Here is a 17004-nt window from a genome sequence, read left to right as displayed (position 1 = left end):
AACTGAAAGCCACGAGACACTCACACCCTGGGTAGATGATTTATTTTCCATCTCCTGCTCCCAGCCTGGTAAACATCCTTGACACCGTGATCAGGTTATCTGGACAATGGTCTGACTGCTGCCCTTGATCAGGGTGATTAAACAATGACTTGAAAGACCAGGCTTTGATCAAGGCAATTGAACAATGACCTAAAAGACTGAGCCTTGATCAAAGCCGAGTGAACAATGATTTGTGTACCAAGCCTTGACCAGGTCACCATCTACAAACATCGTCTGGATCTGGTTATCAACTGCAAACACTGACCTGATTGAACAATAAACTAACAGCCAAAAGACAGGGATGAAAAAGTATAAAAGCCTTGTCAGCTGCAGAGTGAAGCAGCAGCCTCCTCTGTCTTGTCTCTGACTAGCTTGGGACTCTGTTCCATAGCCCGGGCTTTTGAATAAATCTGCATTCCTCCTGCAGACAAAGTCTCCTGTGTCTCCTTTTACTATGTATGAAGGGTATCGTAGATTTGGGCGGTTCCCCGCCGCCGAGACACAGTAAGTGGGTTATTCTGGTTCTTCGAATGGCGCCCGAATAGGGACTCCACGAGCACAAAGGTCTGGCCCGGTGGATGTGAGTGGGTGCACGGAGAGACTCTGACGGAGGTACCCTACCCGAGGGATTCTTGCAATCCGGTAAGCCGAATGACTCGCCCGCTATGCACCCCACGTTCTCGCTGGAGTCCCCTAGCAAATAATTTCTGGAGCAGGACACAGCCCTGCGTCTGCAGAAGAGAACTAACCCTGTAAGGTAAGGGTGGACTGATCACCCACCAAGTCTGTATGATTATGTTATTGACTTTCGCAAAAGCCAAGCTGTTATTGACTTTTGCCAAAGCCAAGCAAGCAAGGTGAATTTTTAAAAACCCGCAGGTGTCAGTTCTGTATGAATTCTGCTGTTATTGACTTTTGCAAAAGCCAAGCAAGCGAGGTGAGTTTCTAAAACCTGCTGGTGTCTGTTATCCGTTTTTAGGCATGCCAGTCAGTAGAAAGTTCAAGAAAATATGTTGTTGTATGTGTACGCAGGACTCCCAGCTGGAGGCGGCTTGTCCGCTTCCTCCAGAAGGGACCCCTGAACATACGATGTATGGTAACATGGCCCTTCTGCCATAATGTTTTCCTCATTCTGGGTGAAATATACAAAACAAAGTAATGCAGAATTACAGTGGCCACTTTATGGCTCCTTTAATTCCCAAGTTCTCGCCAACTTAGAGGAACAATTAATGAAAAGAAAAACACGCCCGTCTATGTTTGAATCTGTCTGATTTTGGAGGAAAGAGATAGAGCAGAGAGCTAGAAAGCAGAAGGCCCAAGAAAGAAAACAGGAACGTATGTCAATGGCCGACCACGCCAGAGAAAATTTACAAAATCAAATGACAAAGTCAGTAGAAATAGCTGATAGGGAACATGCGGCCCGGGTACAAAAATGTTATCCAGCTCGTGAGGAGAAAGGAAAAGGACATATGGAAGGGGGAGAAGAAGGTGATTCCTTGCTTTATTCCATGCTAGAAAACACTCCTGCATATGCCCCAATGTACCCTGCCCTGACGCCTTACACCCCGCATGTCCCGCCGCGACCGCCCACTCCTGCCCCCATTGCCCCTCTTACTGCTCTCCCTGTCACACCATCCCTCCTGATTTTTCCTATGACACAGACCACGCCCGCTAACCCTGTCCTCGCTGCGGGAATGTCAACAAGTCTACATCCCCTCAACCACTGCGGCTTTACCCCTACACACCCTTTTCCTGCTTCCCCGTGTTCTACAGTTAAGCAGGATTTATATAAATTGTTGAATTCCCTCCGACTGGCCTCCTTCCGCACTGCAGTCAGTTTTTCGTCCCTTCGAGAAAATGACCTACAGAGGCAACAGTGTGAATGTTGGATATTGAACGGGAATATTTATGGCTTTAAAGAAATATGGTCCACCTTTTCCCAGTGGACGATTATGGAGCAGACCACCTGGGCTGAATACATGTGTACCCTGGTCATGCAAATATTTGAGAATGCGCTTATGCAGATACTCACCGGATTAATGGACCTTAGGTCGCAAATAAAAAGAGGCGATGTTCAGGGAGAGGGGATGTTTGGCGCTATGTCTGCTTTAATGGCTTACCGTGATATGACCGCTTTTCCCAACACCCCTCTAGAAACAGCTAAGCCAATGAGAGAGGTGGCCCCTGTCTTTGTTAATGCACTTACCGATGCCCAAAATAGTGTCCGAGGGGCTGTTGAGGCACACTGGTGCAGGCTTTGGGTTCATGTTCCTTGGAAAAGGTCAGAAGTAATGCAGTTAAAAGGACAATTACCAGATCCCCGGAAGAATCCGTCTGCCTTTTACAGAGAATTAGGTCAGATTATATCTGCAGGTACTCTCGTTCTTGAGGAAATAGACTTACTTTTTGGTACGGTTGTCCCCACTGAAATTTGGGACAAAGTTCAACATACTGACCATGATGCGGCGTTGGGAGGTAAATGGGCTGACCTAGAGGCTATGGAAGAAGCAAGGGTAGGAGGGACTAAACCAGAAGCTGCCATCCTGACTTTGCCTGGTGAAATAATGATGTTTATGAAAACACTTTTGCTGGAAACTGTCATTAACTGGGATCAAATAAACGCCTGTAGGCAGCGAAAAGATGAGAATGTGGCCGACTTCTTTACCTGTTTTGAGACAGAATACAAGGGACATAGTGGTTTGGATCCCCGGACCCCAGGTTCTGGCCCAGTGTTTGTCGATAAGTTTGTCAGCAACTTGCTTCCTGAGATCTCCATCAGGCTCAAGAAAGTTGAAAGTACATGGTCTGCCCAAACTATGACTGGTATCTTGGCTATGGCACAAAATCATGAGAATAGGGAGAATGAAGATAGAGACAAGGAAAGTAAGAAGGTTAGGGATCTTAAGACTAAGGCACTTCTGCAACAGGCTTACCCTCCCCGAGGTCCCGATGCCCGCGGGAATTTTAGACCTCAACCCCAACCCCCTCCGAGGGCTCTCAAGTCTACCCCCTCCAGCCCTCAAAGAATGGGAGCCCTCCAAACAGATCAGTGTGCTTATTGTAAGGGGTACGGCCATTGGATAGATGAGTGTCCTGTGTTAGCTGAAAACATCCGAACAAGGAAGACTCGGCCTCGCGCTCCCATGAAGGGGAGGCCGACTAGGGACCATGGCCTGCCCCATCCATAGGATAAAGAACGCAGGCCCATGGATGACACTCCCGTCCGGCAGCGCCCGGCCAATAGGTTTGATGGGTATGAAGCTACACGCACTTATTACAATGTTGATTATGAAGTTGATGAGACAGGGTCCTACCAAGCATAGGTCAGCCAGGAAAGGGGTATTACCAGAGTGCAAATTCCAGTGGATCAAAGGGGCCCATATGTTCAAATGTCAATTGTGGGGAATGATCCGAATTTTCTTTAGGATACTGGGGCCACCAGGTCTACTTTTGCACATCTGTAAGTCCCGGAGGCACCCCTTTATGGCAATATGAATGTCTCCGTGGGTTTTGCAGGAACACCTGTGACCAGCCCTGTCTCTGAACCCCTTCCTCTCGATATTGGCCCTGCACATGTTGACGCTTCCTTGGTCCTCACTACAGCTTGCAGTGAAAACTTGTTAGGCATGGATTTACTGAAAGCTCTGTATGCAACCATATCATGTAGTACCCAAGGTGTATCCCTAACAATTTCCCCCACCGCAGCTTCCTATATGTATCCATCAGGTCCCCTACCACCAGAATTGCAGTCTTTATCTTCCTCCCTCTGGGCATCATCAGACACTGATGTAGGGTGTCTCAACATATCCCCTCATGTGGTACGCATCCAGCCAGGTGCACTTCTCCCCCGCCTCCGGTAGTATCGACTGCCCGCAGAAGGAGAAATGGCCCTTTTAACAATAATATCTGAATTAATGGACAAGGGCGTAGTGGAGGAGACAGGTGGCAATATCTGTAACAGTCCCATTATTCCCGTTCTTAAAAAGACCAATGGAGATGCTCTCTTCCCTAAAATATACCGATTTGTGATTGACCTGAAAGCCCTTAACAAAATAACAATCTCCCAATATCCTATTGTCCCCGATATTACAGCCCTCTTAACAATGGTCCCTTCTGACGTCACACACTTTTCTGTCATAGACCTGAAGAATGCTTTTTTCAGCATTCCTATACATCCTGACAGCAGACATTTTTTGGTTTCTCCCTTGGTAGGCGGAGCTTTAGATTCTGCCGCGCCCCTCAAGGTTTCACCGAGAGCCCCAGTATCTATAGTCAAGCCCTCAAAAGTCAACTAGATTCCTTGGAACTCTCTGATAATTCCACACTACTACAACTTGTTGATGACCTCCTCATTGCTGCAAATTCTGCCCCAGCATGTAAAGAAGCTATTCTCTGTTTGTTATGCCACCTTGCCCTCCATATTCACAAAGTCTCTTTAAAAAAGCTTCAGTTTTGTCAAGAGAAGGTGACCTATTTAGGTCATCTCCTCTTGAAGGAGGGAAGGCAGCTCACCGCTGATTGTGTAGCCATTATCAATGCTATGACGGCCCCACGAACACAAAAGCAGGTGTGAGCCTTCATAGGACTAACCTCATACTGTAGACAGTAGATTTCCAATTTTTCGGCCATGGTCAAACCTATTCTTGCCTTCACCACTAAAGACATATCAGACAGTTCCTTTCCTTGGACTAGAGAGCATGCGCAGGCCTTCCAAGATTTAAAGAGGGCTCTGTGTACTGCTCCAGGCCTCGGTACTCCTGATTATAACAAACAATTTTTCTTTTTGTACATGAGACAGACGGCTGTGCATGCGCTGTCTTGACCCAGATGTTCGGAGGTCACCATCGGCCATGTGCCTATTTTTCAGCCACCTTAGATCCTGTTGCAAGGGCTCTCCCAGGATGCCGACGGGCGACTGCTGTGGCCGCCCTCATGGTCCCTCAGAGTGCGGGGATCGTCATGAACTCCCTCCTGACTCTGATGGTCCCCCATTCTGTAGATACCCTCCTTAATAACACCAAGACACAATACCTCACTAGCGCACTACTCACTGGATATGAACTGACACTCTTTGCCAGCCACATTAACATCAAAAGATACACTGTACTAAACCCCGCCACATTACTCCCACGGGATACTCAGGATGCACACTTAGACCCACATGACTGTATATTAAGGTTAGAGGAGGAGACGAAGGGACGGGTTGACTTACAAGGTACCCTGATAGTAGAACCAGAAGGTACACTGTATGTGGACGGATCATGTCTCAGAGGGTCAGATGATAACACCTCATCCGCCTTCGCCCTCACAACATTAGGGCGAGTAGTAGAAACAGTTAAGATTCCGTAGTTCTCAGCTCAAGCAGCAGAATTAGTGGCCCTCACTAGAGCTTGTGAGTTAAGCAACGGTATGACGGTAAGTATTTATACTGACAGCCAATATTCCTTCGGGGTGGCCCACAACTTCGGGAGGTTGTGGAAAGAAAGTAATTTCCTTACTTCCCATGGGACCAAGATTCAACATGGCCCGCTAATTCACCGACTGTTAGACTCCCTGACACTCCCCAGAAAGGTGGCTATTATAAAATGTAAGGCCCATAAGAAAGTGACAGATGATGTTGGGAAAGGCAATGCCCTGGCTGACCAGACGGCCAGACAAACAGCGCTGAGGAAGAAGGAAGGAATGTATGTAGGAGGTCCCGCTAGGTGGGTGGCAGACGAGGGCATGGTTGAAAACACAGTACAGAGTGTGATTGATATTCAGTCCCATACTACTCCTGAGGAGCTAAGGGTGTGGAAGGAGCTATCAGCAAAGGAGGGAATTGATGGTTGCTGTTTCTGTGCGACTATGGAAAGACAATGGATGTTACCTGACAGTCATGTGCTACCAGTAGTTACGATGGCCCATGTTCCTGCTGACATCAGTGCAAAAGGGATATGTAAGCTGTTGGAACCTACATGGTACAACTCTAAGATACCAGCATATGCTGACAAGCTGGTTAAAACATGCATGATTCGCCTAATGTATAACCCAGGAAAAGGTGGTTAAAAAGGAAGAAGTCCCTAGTACCAAGGACAGTATGGAATACGTCCAATTGCAGTGTTAACTCTAAGGGGTGTGTGTTGTCACAACAGCATACCATCAAGTGGGCGAGGGAGGCAAAGGTACAATATGGTGTGGTACAATTACAATAAGGTGGGATAGTTTTTCTTATATATATCTCAAGAATGGAGCAGACAAAGTAGAATTGCATAGGATATCAATAGTAATAACTAACTAAAAATAAACATCATCACAATATGTTGTTCAGTAAAAACTCTGTTTAGGTTTTATTTATATAAAGAATTCCATTATGCATAATCACAACGTTAAAAAACTTTAAAAACAATATATCATTTTATACAAGTTAGGTAAAAAAAGGTTACAATGAAGCAAAGAATCACACAAAGTCGACGCGTTTCGGTTTTCTGATTATCACACCTTCTTCAGGAATGATTCTAAATCGTTAAAAAAACCAGAGTTACAATCCATATTTTAAGGCAAGAAAAAGGACATATCCCTATATTGCACACAGTCCTATTCCTCTAATTAAACTCTACCCTTGTCACATGATTCTAGTCTTTATTTTAACAATTGTCTCTATCTCCATTGATTCATTGTTTTCTCTACATTTTTTGTGCTATGCAAATGACACATATCCCATGTTATCTTTTTGTACTTTTTTTAAAAAAAAACCAACAAAACACATTATCCATAACAACTCATCTGATTACATATTACTCAACAGTACCCCATTTTTAACACCTCGATATCTTTGCCTCTCCCTTGGAACTTATGTCCAATGCTGTGATATCCTGTTTGAAGCGCAAACTTTAAAATTTTGTCTGCCGTGTGCCTACACTATTCCAGATGGAGGTAGTATCTCAACTGGAAAACATTATTTAAAAAGCCTTCTTGTTGTTAGAAGCACAGCATTAGGATTATGTCTAACCGTATGCCTACCTTATTATGGAGATGCCTCCACTGGAAAATATTGTTTAAAGAGACTTCATGCGGGGCTTTTTGATGATAAACCCTTCACCGGTTGCCGTTTTAAATTTAGAAAACTCTGCTGTCTCTGTATACATAGAGGGAGAAATTCTATTTTTATTTCTTTAATAGTGTTCCCGTTTATCGCTGCTTAATGTCATGCAGACAATACCATTATTACATACCTTTCCCATGCGGAAATTAAGAGCGTTGTTTTATGTACAACAAATGGTCACATCAGTAAATATCTGCGGATGTGGAAAATAAAGATACCCCTTAATTTTACATATACGTGGGCTAATTATTGTGACCTCCGTCACTACACCATGATCAAATTTATGTTATACCTGTGGCTCAGATGTGACCTTCACTGTATTTGCCTGCCAGGAGGAGCCACCGGTTTTGTCCCTGTCGTTGTCAGTAAACTTCCTGAGGGGTTTAAAACATATATCTTAATAGCCGAAAGTTTCTTGCCTTATATAAATTAGTGTTTCAGTCATTAATTAGTATCTCACTCACCCTTTGGGATCTGTATAAGGATCTATTACTGGAGTCCTGATCCGCTTTCAATTCGGTCAGATCGTAGTGGAAACTGGGCTGATATCATCAGTTTCTTGTTACCTATAAATGTATTAGGCATTATGATCTTATGTCTATATCCAAGTGCATCACAGCTCACTCGCTTGTTTATACTCTGTTCTTGTAAATGAATTACAGGCCACCTAATATCCGGGGGATGTTGCATTTGTTATCAGACCGGACTTAATTATTTATTATGAGGTCAATTGGGTACCAATTTCACTAATCTAAATATTCCCTCGCTATCTTTAAAAACTGGTTTATAACTTTGGCTCTTACCGCTATGATACACGGCCATGTTCAGAGTTAGGCCCATTTGTACATTGGTTTAGTTCTATCCTCTGTCCCTACTGTCACTCTTTCATCACTATATTTCATCACTGTAGGTAAACCCAATTAATACTTTTGAATATTGTCACTATGTTACCCAGTTCAGGGTCAAAACTATTACTACATTTTTGTCATTATCATTATCAAAATGCCACGGATACCCACTGGGAGTCTAAGGTGCCCCATTGTCTATAGGCCACCTACTATTCATCACTTACTGATTTTCTCCCAATCTTCTCTAGAATTTAATGCACATCTTACACTATTTAAAGTGGACATGTAGAATTGTTCCCTTCTTTTTCTCTTACTCTCTTGATTGCCACCTCTCTTACTTCCTGTTATTTTTTCTAAGCCGCACCATTTCAGATCCTCAATTGTATGTCCGGTAGCCCTCCAATGTTCAGTCAAAGGTGCTCCTATTTTATTTGTCCTAAGGGCTGATCGATGTTCATTCAGTCGTAGCCTAATCTCCCTCGATGTCTCACCTACATATGATTTGTTGCAGGGGCATTGGATAAGATAAGTCGCATTTTTTGTTCTGCAATTGATGAAACTCTTAATATATACTGGTTTCTCGTTAACTATCACTTTGTTGCCTTTAATGATACTGGCACAATTTACACACCCCCCACAGGGATGCGTGCCAGTTGGTAAAGGATTACCATCAATAGTTGTTTGGCAGTTTTTAGGCAATTCTCTGTAGGTGTGAACCAAAGAGTTTCTGATAGTTCTATTCCTTCTAAAGGAAAACATGGGCTTAGGAATTGGTGTATTTGTTTTATCTGAAATCAGATGCCAATTTCTATTGATAATATTTTTGACCTTATTACTAACTTGGGAAAAATTCGTAACAAACATAATGGGTGGAGTACTTCTCTGATTCTCATTCTTGGGCAAAAAAAGATTATCTCTATTAAAATATTTTGCCCGTTTATAAGCATGCCTCACTATCCTTTTGGGGTAACCTCTCTCCACAAATTTGCCTTTCAAGGTTTCTGCATGTATATCATAATCCTGCATTGAGCTACAGTTTCTTCGTAACCGAAGAAATTGCCCAAAGGGGATGTTGTTCTTTTGTGTTGCAGGGTGGTTACTATTAAAATGCAGCATACTGTTCCTATCGGACGGTTTCGTATACAATTCTACCGTCAGATGTCCTTCTGTATGTTTGATAATAATGTCCAAAAATTCCACCTGGTATTTGCTCGTGTGCGATGTGAATTTGAGATTCTCGTCGCCCAAATTTAGCCAGAGAAGGAACTCATTAAGGGTCTCCATCTCTCCTGTCCATATAAAAAATATGTCATCTATATACCGACCCCATTCCGAGATGTTTTCATAGAATGGGGCGGTGATATTATAGATGTGTTTGTCTTCGAATTTTGAGACGTATAGACAGGCCAGACTTGGGGCACATGTGGCCCCCATGCTGGTCCCCTTGATTTGCATAAATAGGTCCTCTTTGTACATAAAAATATTGTTTTTAAGGATCAGGGTGATACAATCTAAAATGAATGTTTGATGGTCTGTCAGGTCTTGTTGGTTCTCGCTCAAAATCTCTTCCATGATTTCAATAGTACTGTTCTGCGGAATATTTGTGTAAAGTGCTTCGATGTCCAAAGTCACTAACACCTGTGTATCCGGATTGAACCTCAATCCTTCTACCTTTTTAATCATGGAGGTCCGTTATCAGGAACAGAGTAAGGAATTTTCAGTTATGGGTGCTTACCACCAAGACAATAGTTAATTAAAGAGTTATAACCTTTTCTATGTAATAAATAAGCATGACTTGTGATATTAGGTGGCCTGTAATTCATTTACAAGAACAGAGTATAAACAAGCGAGTGAGCTGTGATGCACTTGGATATAGACATAAGATCATAATGCCTAATACATTTATAGGTAACAAGAAACTGATGATATCAGCCCAGTTTCCACTACGATCTGACCGAATTGAAAGCGGATCAGGACTCCAGTAATAGATCCTTATACAGATCCCAAAGGGTGAGTGAGATACTAATTAATGACTGAAACACTAATTTATATAAGGCAAGAAACTTTCGGCTATTTAGATATATGTTTTAAACCCCTCAGGAAGTTTACTGACAACGACAGGGACAAAACCGGTGGCTCCTCCTGGCAGACAAATACAGTGAAGGTCACATCTGAGCCACAGGTATAACATAAATTTGATCATGGTGTAGTGACGGAGGTCACAATAATTAGCCCACGTATATGTAAAATTAAGGGGTATCTTTATTTTCCACATCCGCAGATATTTACTGATGTGACCATTTGTTGTACATAAAACAACGCTCTTAATTTCCGCATGGGAAAGGTATGTAATAATGGTATTGTCTGCATGACATTAAGCAGCGATAAACGGGAACACTATTAAAGAAATAAAAATAGAATTTCTCCCTCTATGTATACAGAGACAGCAGAGTTTTCTAAATTTAAAACGGCAACCGGTGAAGGGTTTATCATCAAAAAGCCCCGCATGAAGTCTCTTTAAACAATATTTTCCAGTGGAGGCATCTCCATAATAAGGTAGGCATACGGTTAGACATAATCCTAATGCTGTGCTTCTAACAACAAGAAGGCTTTTTAAATAATGTTTTCCAGTTGAGATACTACCTCCATCTGGAATAGTGTAGGCACACTGCAGACAAAATTTTAAAGTTTGCGCTTCAAACAGGATATCACAGCATTGGACATAAGTTCCAAGGGAGAGGCAAAGATATCGAGGGGTTAAAAATGGGGTACTGTTGAGTAATATGTAATCAGATGAGTTGTTATGGATAATGTGTTTTGTTGTTTTTTTTAAAAAAAAGTACAAAAAGATAACATGGGATATGTGTCATTTGCATAGCACAAAAAATGTAGAGAAAACAATGAATCAATGGAGATAGAGACAATTGTTAAAATAAAGACTAGAATCATGTGACAAGGGTAGAGTTTAATTAGAGGAATAGGACTGTGTGCAATATAGGGATATGTCCTTTTTCTTGCCTTAAAATATGGATTGTAACTCTGGTTTTTTTAACGATTTAGAATCATTCCTGAAGAAGGTGTGATAATCAGAAAACCGAAACGCGTCGACTTTGTGTGATTCTTTGCTTCATTGTAACCTTTTTTTACCTAACTTGTATAAAATGATATATTGTTTTTAATGTTTTTTAACGTTGTGATTATGCATAATGGAATTCTTTATATAAATAAAACCTAAACAGAGTTTTTACTGAACAACATATTGTGATGATGTTTATTTTTAGTTAGTTATTACTATTGATATCCTATGCAATTCTACTTTGTCTGCTCCATTCTTGAGATATATATAAGAAAAACTATCCCACCTTATTGTAATTGTACCACACCATATTGTACCTTTGCCTCCCTCGCCCACTTGATGGTATGCTGTTGTGACAACACACACCCCTTAGAGTTAACACTGCAATTGGACGTATTCCATACTGTCCTTGGTACTAGGGACTTCTTCCTTTTTAACCAGCTCTTCCCCCCAGTCCCTTACAAGTCTGTGTGGGGCCCTCCTTTTCTTTTTGAAATAACCCAGGAAAAGGCACAGTTACTCCTAAGGGAGGATTCTCTTCTCCTACCTTCCCTTTTGAATTCCTCCAAATGGATTACATCGGCACGGAAACTGCATTGGTCGCCGTGTTGGACGATCTAAGGGCGCGGGTCGACATGGGCAAATCAGCATTTCTAGTGCTACTTGACATGTCGGCCGCGTTCGACACGGTGGACCATGCAGTATTGCTGAGCCGTCTACAGAGGGCAGGAGTCACTGGCCTGGCCTTGAGTTGGATTACATCCTATCTTAGTGACAGACAGCAAGCAGTGGCGTTTCCACCGTACCAATCTGCCACGCATCGTGTGGAACAAGGTGTTCCGCAGGGATCGGCGATCAGTCCTATCCTATTTAACTTGTACCTTCAACCTCTGGTCGCCCTGATAAAGTCATTCGGCATATCGGTCATCAATTATGCCGATGACACCCAGTTGATTTTTTCATTCGAGGGCACTAAGGCAGTATCAATGGACGCATTTCATCGTTGTATGTCGGCTACTGCCGAGTGGTTGGGTGCGAACTCGCTACAATTTAATAGCCTAAAAACTGAAGTGGTCCACTGCTCCTTAGATCGTACACCGCGCCCGCTCCCGGACGACTTCTGGCCTGCATCTATTCCTGGCATGGTGGAGGCAGCAAAGTCGGTCCGGAATCTGGGAGTTCAGTTTGAATCCAACCTACAGCTTGATGCGTCGGTGAACAGAACTGTAGCGACTTGCATGGGCCTACTTCAGGCCTTACGCAAGATTTTACCTCTTCTCCCTGAAAATGCTAGAACAGAAGTAGTGCGCAGTTCTATCCTTAGCCGGTTAGATTACTGCAATGCACTACTTCTAGGGGCCCCAAAACTTCTAATCTTAAAACTGCAGAGGATACAAAATATGGCGGCTAAGCTGGCCCTTGCGCGTCCTCGATCTGCCTCTTCCACGGGAGCACTGGCTGATCTTCATTGGCTACCTGTCCAGCAGAGAATATTGTTCAAGGCAGCTTGTCTTGTTTTCAAGGCCCTGCATGGACAGGGGCCAATGCCGATCCAAAACCTGTTTTCCTGGTACTGCGCCACTAGATCATTAAGATCTTCCTCGGCGTTCTTAGTGACGGTCCCAAGGATAAAGAGAGTGAGGATGGGCGGCCGGGCGTTTGGCTTTACGGCCGCTACACTTTGGAACTCACTCCCGTTGACACTGAGGAGCACACAGGATCTCCCCTCTTTCAAAAAGGACCTGAAAACGTTCTTGTTCCCAAGGAAAATGTAATGACAGATCTGTTGCAGCACGGACGCAGTCTCAGCGCCAGGATACCCTTTGGGTGGCAGTTGCGCTTAATCAAGTAAATAAATACATACATACATACATACATGGACCGATGTAACAATTTGAAATATGTCCTAGTGGTGGTCTGTACCTTCAGCCGATGGGGGGAGGCATACCCCATCAAAGACTGCACCGCTATCACTACTGCCAAAGTGCTATTAAAAGAGTACCTCCCACGATTCGGTTTGCCCCGCTTTGTCTGGAGTGACAACGGGACCCACTTTACGGCTTAAATTATGGAATATGTCTGTACAGCATTGGGTATAAAACAAAAATTTCATGCAGCTAACCCCCCTAGTCAGCAGGTCTAGTGGAGGTGTACAATGGCATCCTAAAAACGAAAATGGCCAAAATAGTAGCCGAGACAGGTGTCACTTGGGTTGATGCTCTGCCCTTAGCCCTACTGTCCACAAGAACAACGGCCCACACCAGAATAGGTCTATCTCCCCATGAGATTGTGTTCGGGAGGTCTGCCAATGTATCGGGTGTCCCGCAGCCTAAGAAACTGTCTGAAGTTGAATACCCTGTATTACCTGATGATCTGTACAGTCTGACTAATACCTTTCGTACTCTCTATCACCAGGTGCACGGGGCCATACCTGACAAAAGTGAGGGCCCAGGACACGTTATCCAACCTGGTGACTGGGTCCTGATCCGGAACTTTCAACGGACTAAGAGCCTCGAGCCTCGCTGGACACAGCCCGTCAGGTGTTACTGGCCACCCGCACCGCTGTGAAAGCAGAAGGTCAGAAGAATTGGGTGCATTCATCTCACTGCGGGCGTGTGCCTCTGCCCCTCTCCTATGATCAGTGAGTGAGGGAAGGACAAGGAGACTCAGAAACAGAAACAGTCCCGACGTTTGTCCCATTCAGCGATGCCAGACTGCATTCTACATCTACGGAAGCAGAGAGTGACAGCATACTGAAAGGAAGCGTGGAACCTTCCCTTAACTCTGCTCAACACCAAGAACAATTGTTTCCCGACCATACTGTCCCTACTTCCAACCGATATAACTTACGCCCCCGAGGGAAGGCTTGCCCTTGACTTCGCCAAGTGCCTATAGGCTGTAGGGCTGTGATCTTACTGGCGGAGAGTAGTGCTGGTGTGTCAGACTAAGGTACGCCATAGGACTCCCTTGCACCTGCGCCCAGTGAAGCAACCACCAATCACAGACAGCCACTAGAGGTCCCTGGTTTAGCACAATGGCTGCCTTCCAAAGCACCAGAATCCAGAAACAATATGTTAGTCTCCGACATAGTAAATGCTTCATGGCCATCGTGGTAACACTGTTTGTCTCCCTCATCCTGTCTATCCTTGGTTGGCTGTTACTGATCTATCACCCTGTAACCTCACCAACTCCTACCCCGACTCCTGCAGAACACCAGTATTTCACACTACCAGCCCACGAATTACCCCGCCATGCTGAATTCTTCAATAACACCTTCATCCAAATGATGCATCATCACCAGCTGATCATGAACACTTCCAACTGCTGGGTTTGTGGACAGATGCCGCATTCCATAATACACCCTGTCCCATTCTTTCCCCGCCCCTTTTCCATCTCTGGGTCTTGTCTTGAATGGTGGATGTTGATACAGGAAGCCTACACTGTCAATGGTACTGCCAATTCTGCCCTTGGAACATTTCAGGATGATTTCTGGCGGAACAGATCTGGCCATGTCAATGCTTCTTTTTGCCCGACCAGCTCATCCACAACACTACTATCACCAGATGAACTCGGTGAGATGGTACTATTCAACTCAACTAATCGACAAACATTTTCCAGATTCCGCACAAGAAGGATACTGCCTGATGAACGAGACACTGTGAATGTCATAAATGTGCAAGGCCGTGTCTGCATTCATGGCCTAGGGACAAAGAAAGTTCGTACCAGTACGTGTGATATCACAAAAGCTTTAAACTCCACATCTCCTCAGAAGCTGGTGGCATCCCCCAACACCTATTTCATCTGTGGCACTGCCGCCTACACCTGGCTCCCCCATAACTGGTCTGGTATCTGCTATCTGGCCTTCCACCTTCCACCAACGTATTCTACCCATCGAGGTTATCACCTGTCAATGAAGGGCGCTCTACGCCGCTCACATAGGGGCGTCATATCAGCTGAAGATACAGCAGGCCAGGAAACTGGGGACTTCTTTAAAGGTTTCCTTCCTTTCTGGGGACCCATGGCCAACAGTCGGTCTGTACGAGGACCGACCAGGGTCCTTGAAGCCACCATCACAGTAACAGCTGGTGCCCTCTCCAACATCACTGCAGAGCTACAGGCGGACCGCCTCATAACGCTTCAGAACAGAATGGTCCTAGATGTCATCCTTGCTGATCGTGGTGGTGTGTGTAAATTGATCGGCTCCAGCTGCTGCGTGTACATTCCAGACAACGCACCTACAGTGTACAATGCCATCCAACGTCTGCATCGCCTTTCTTCTGAAATGAATCTGGATGAAGGCAACTGGTCCCTCACAGGCTGGATCTGGGGCCTCCTTTCCCAGTGGGTGTGGAGGATCCTCATCTTCCTTGCCTTGGGAGTAACTGTCCTGGTCTCCTGCTGTTTGTGCTTTCAGTGCCTGCCAGTGCACGGTACAATGTGTGTCCAGACCATCAAGCCTCCACCCTCTAACATTCATAACACCAATATGATGATGATGCTCCAACATGAAACCGATGGACTTAAGAACATTGATATTTCTTATAGTATTTGCCACTCAATGGCAAAAGGAGGGTCTGAGGAAAAGTGTTCTTCTGATCGGCATAGTTTGTACCGGGACTCCATTGCTTTTTCATTGCCATCTCGTGTCAAACACTTCCACGCGACCCACCTGGTCGTTTCTGCTGATGCCTGAGGACATTCTAACTAACACGCCAAAAACCATCTTGCAGCCTGCATTTCTGCCCAGGAACTGTCAAACACCCAACCCTGCCCCCCCTACCTGTTCTTTGCAGTTCACCAGAAAGCCACGAGACACTCACCACCTGAGTAAATGATTTGTTTTCCATCTCCTGCTCCCAGCCTGGTAAACATCCTTGACACCGTGATCAGGTATCTGGACAATGGCCTGACTGCTGGGCCTTGATCAGGGCGATTAAACAATAACCTGAAAGACCAGGCTTTGAGGAAGGTGATTAAACAATGACCTATAAGACTGAGCCTTGATGAAGCCGAGTGAACAATGATTTCTGTACCAAGCCTTGACCAGGTCACCATCTACAAACGTCGTCTGGATCTAGTTATCAACTCAAAACACTGCCCTTAATGAACAATGGACTAAGAGCCAAAAGACTCAAATGATTAAGTATAAAAGGCTTGTAAGCTGCGGAGTAAAGCTGCAGCCTCCTCTGTCTTGTCTCTGACTAGCGTGGGACTCTGTTCCATAGCCCGGTTTATTGAATAAATCTGGGTTCCTCCTGCAGACGAAGGCTCCTGTGTCTTCTTTTACTAAGTATGGAAAAGTAGGGAAGACTAGGGCGGTTCCCTCGCTGCCGAGACCCAGTAAGTGGTTTTAACCGTTTCTTCATCACACTGAGCTCTAGACCCACATCCAGACATACCCCTCCTTGAGCTGTATCCCACTCTGAGATCTAAACCCACATCTGGACCTACCCCATCCTTGAGCTGTATCTGACACTGAGCTCTAGACCCACATCTGGACATACCCCTTCTTGAGCTGTATCTGAAACTGAGCTCTAGATCCACATCTGGGCATACCCCTCCTTGAGCTGTATCTGACACTGAGCTCTAGACTCACATCTGGACATACCCCTCCTTGAGCTGCATCTGATACTGAACGCTAGACCCACATCTGGACATACCCCTCCTTGAGCTGTATCTGACACTGAATGCTAGACCCACATCTGGACATACCCCTGCTTGAGCTGTATCTGACACTGAACGCTAGGCCCATATCTGGTCGTAACCCTCCTTGAGCTGTATCTGACACTGAACTCTAAGTCCACATCTGGACATACCCCTCCTTGAGCTGTGTCTCACACTGGGCTCCATGCCCACATCTGGACAGACCCCTCCTTGAACTGCATCTCACACTGAGCTCCAGATCCACATCTGGACATACCCCTCCTTGAGCTGTATCTCACACTGAGTTCTAGACC

The sequence above is a fragment of the Lissotriton helveticus genome, chromosome 11 (assembly GCF_964261635.1).
Source record: "Lissotriton helveticus chromosome 11, aLisHel1.1, whole genome shotgun sequence".
Classification (NCBI taxonomy): Eukaryota; Metazoa; Chordata; class Amphibia; order Caudata; family Salamandridae; genus Lissotriton; species Lissotriton helveticus.
Note: the sequence above shows the minus strand (reverse complement) of the source record.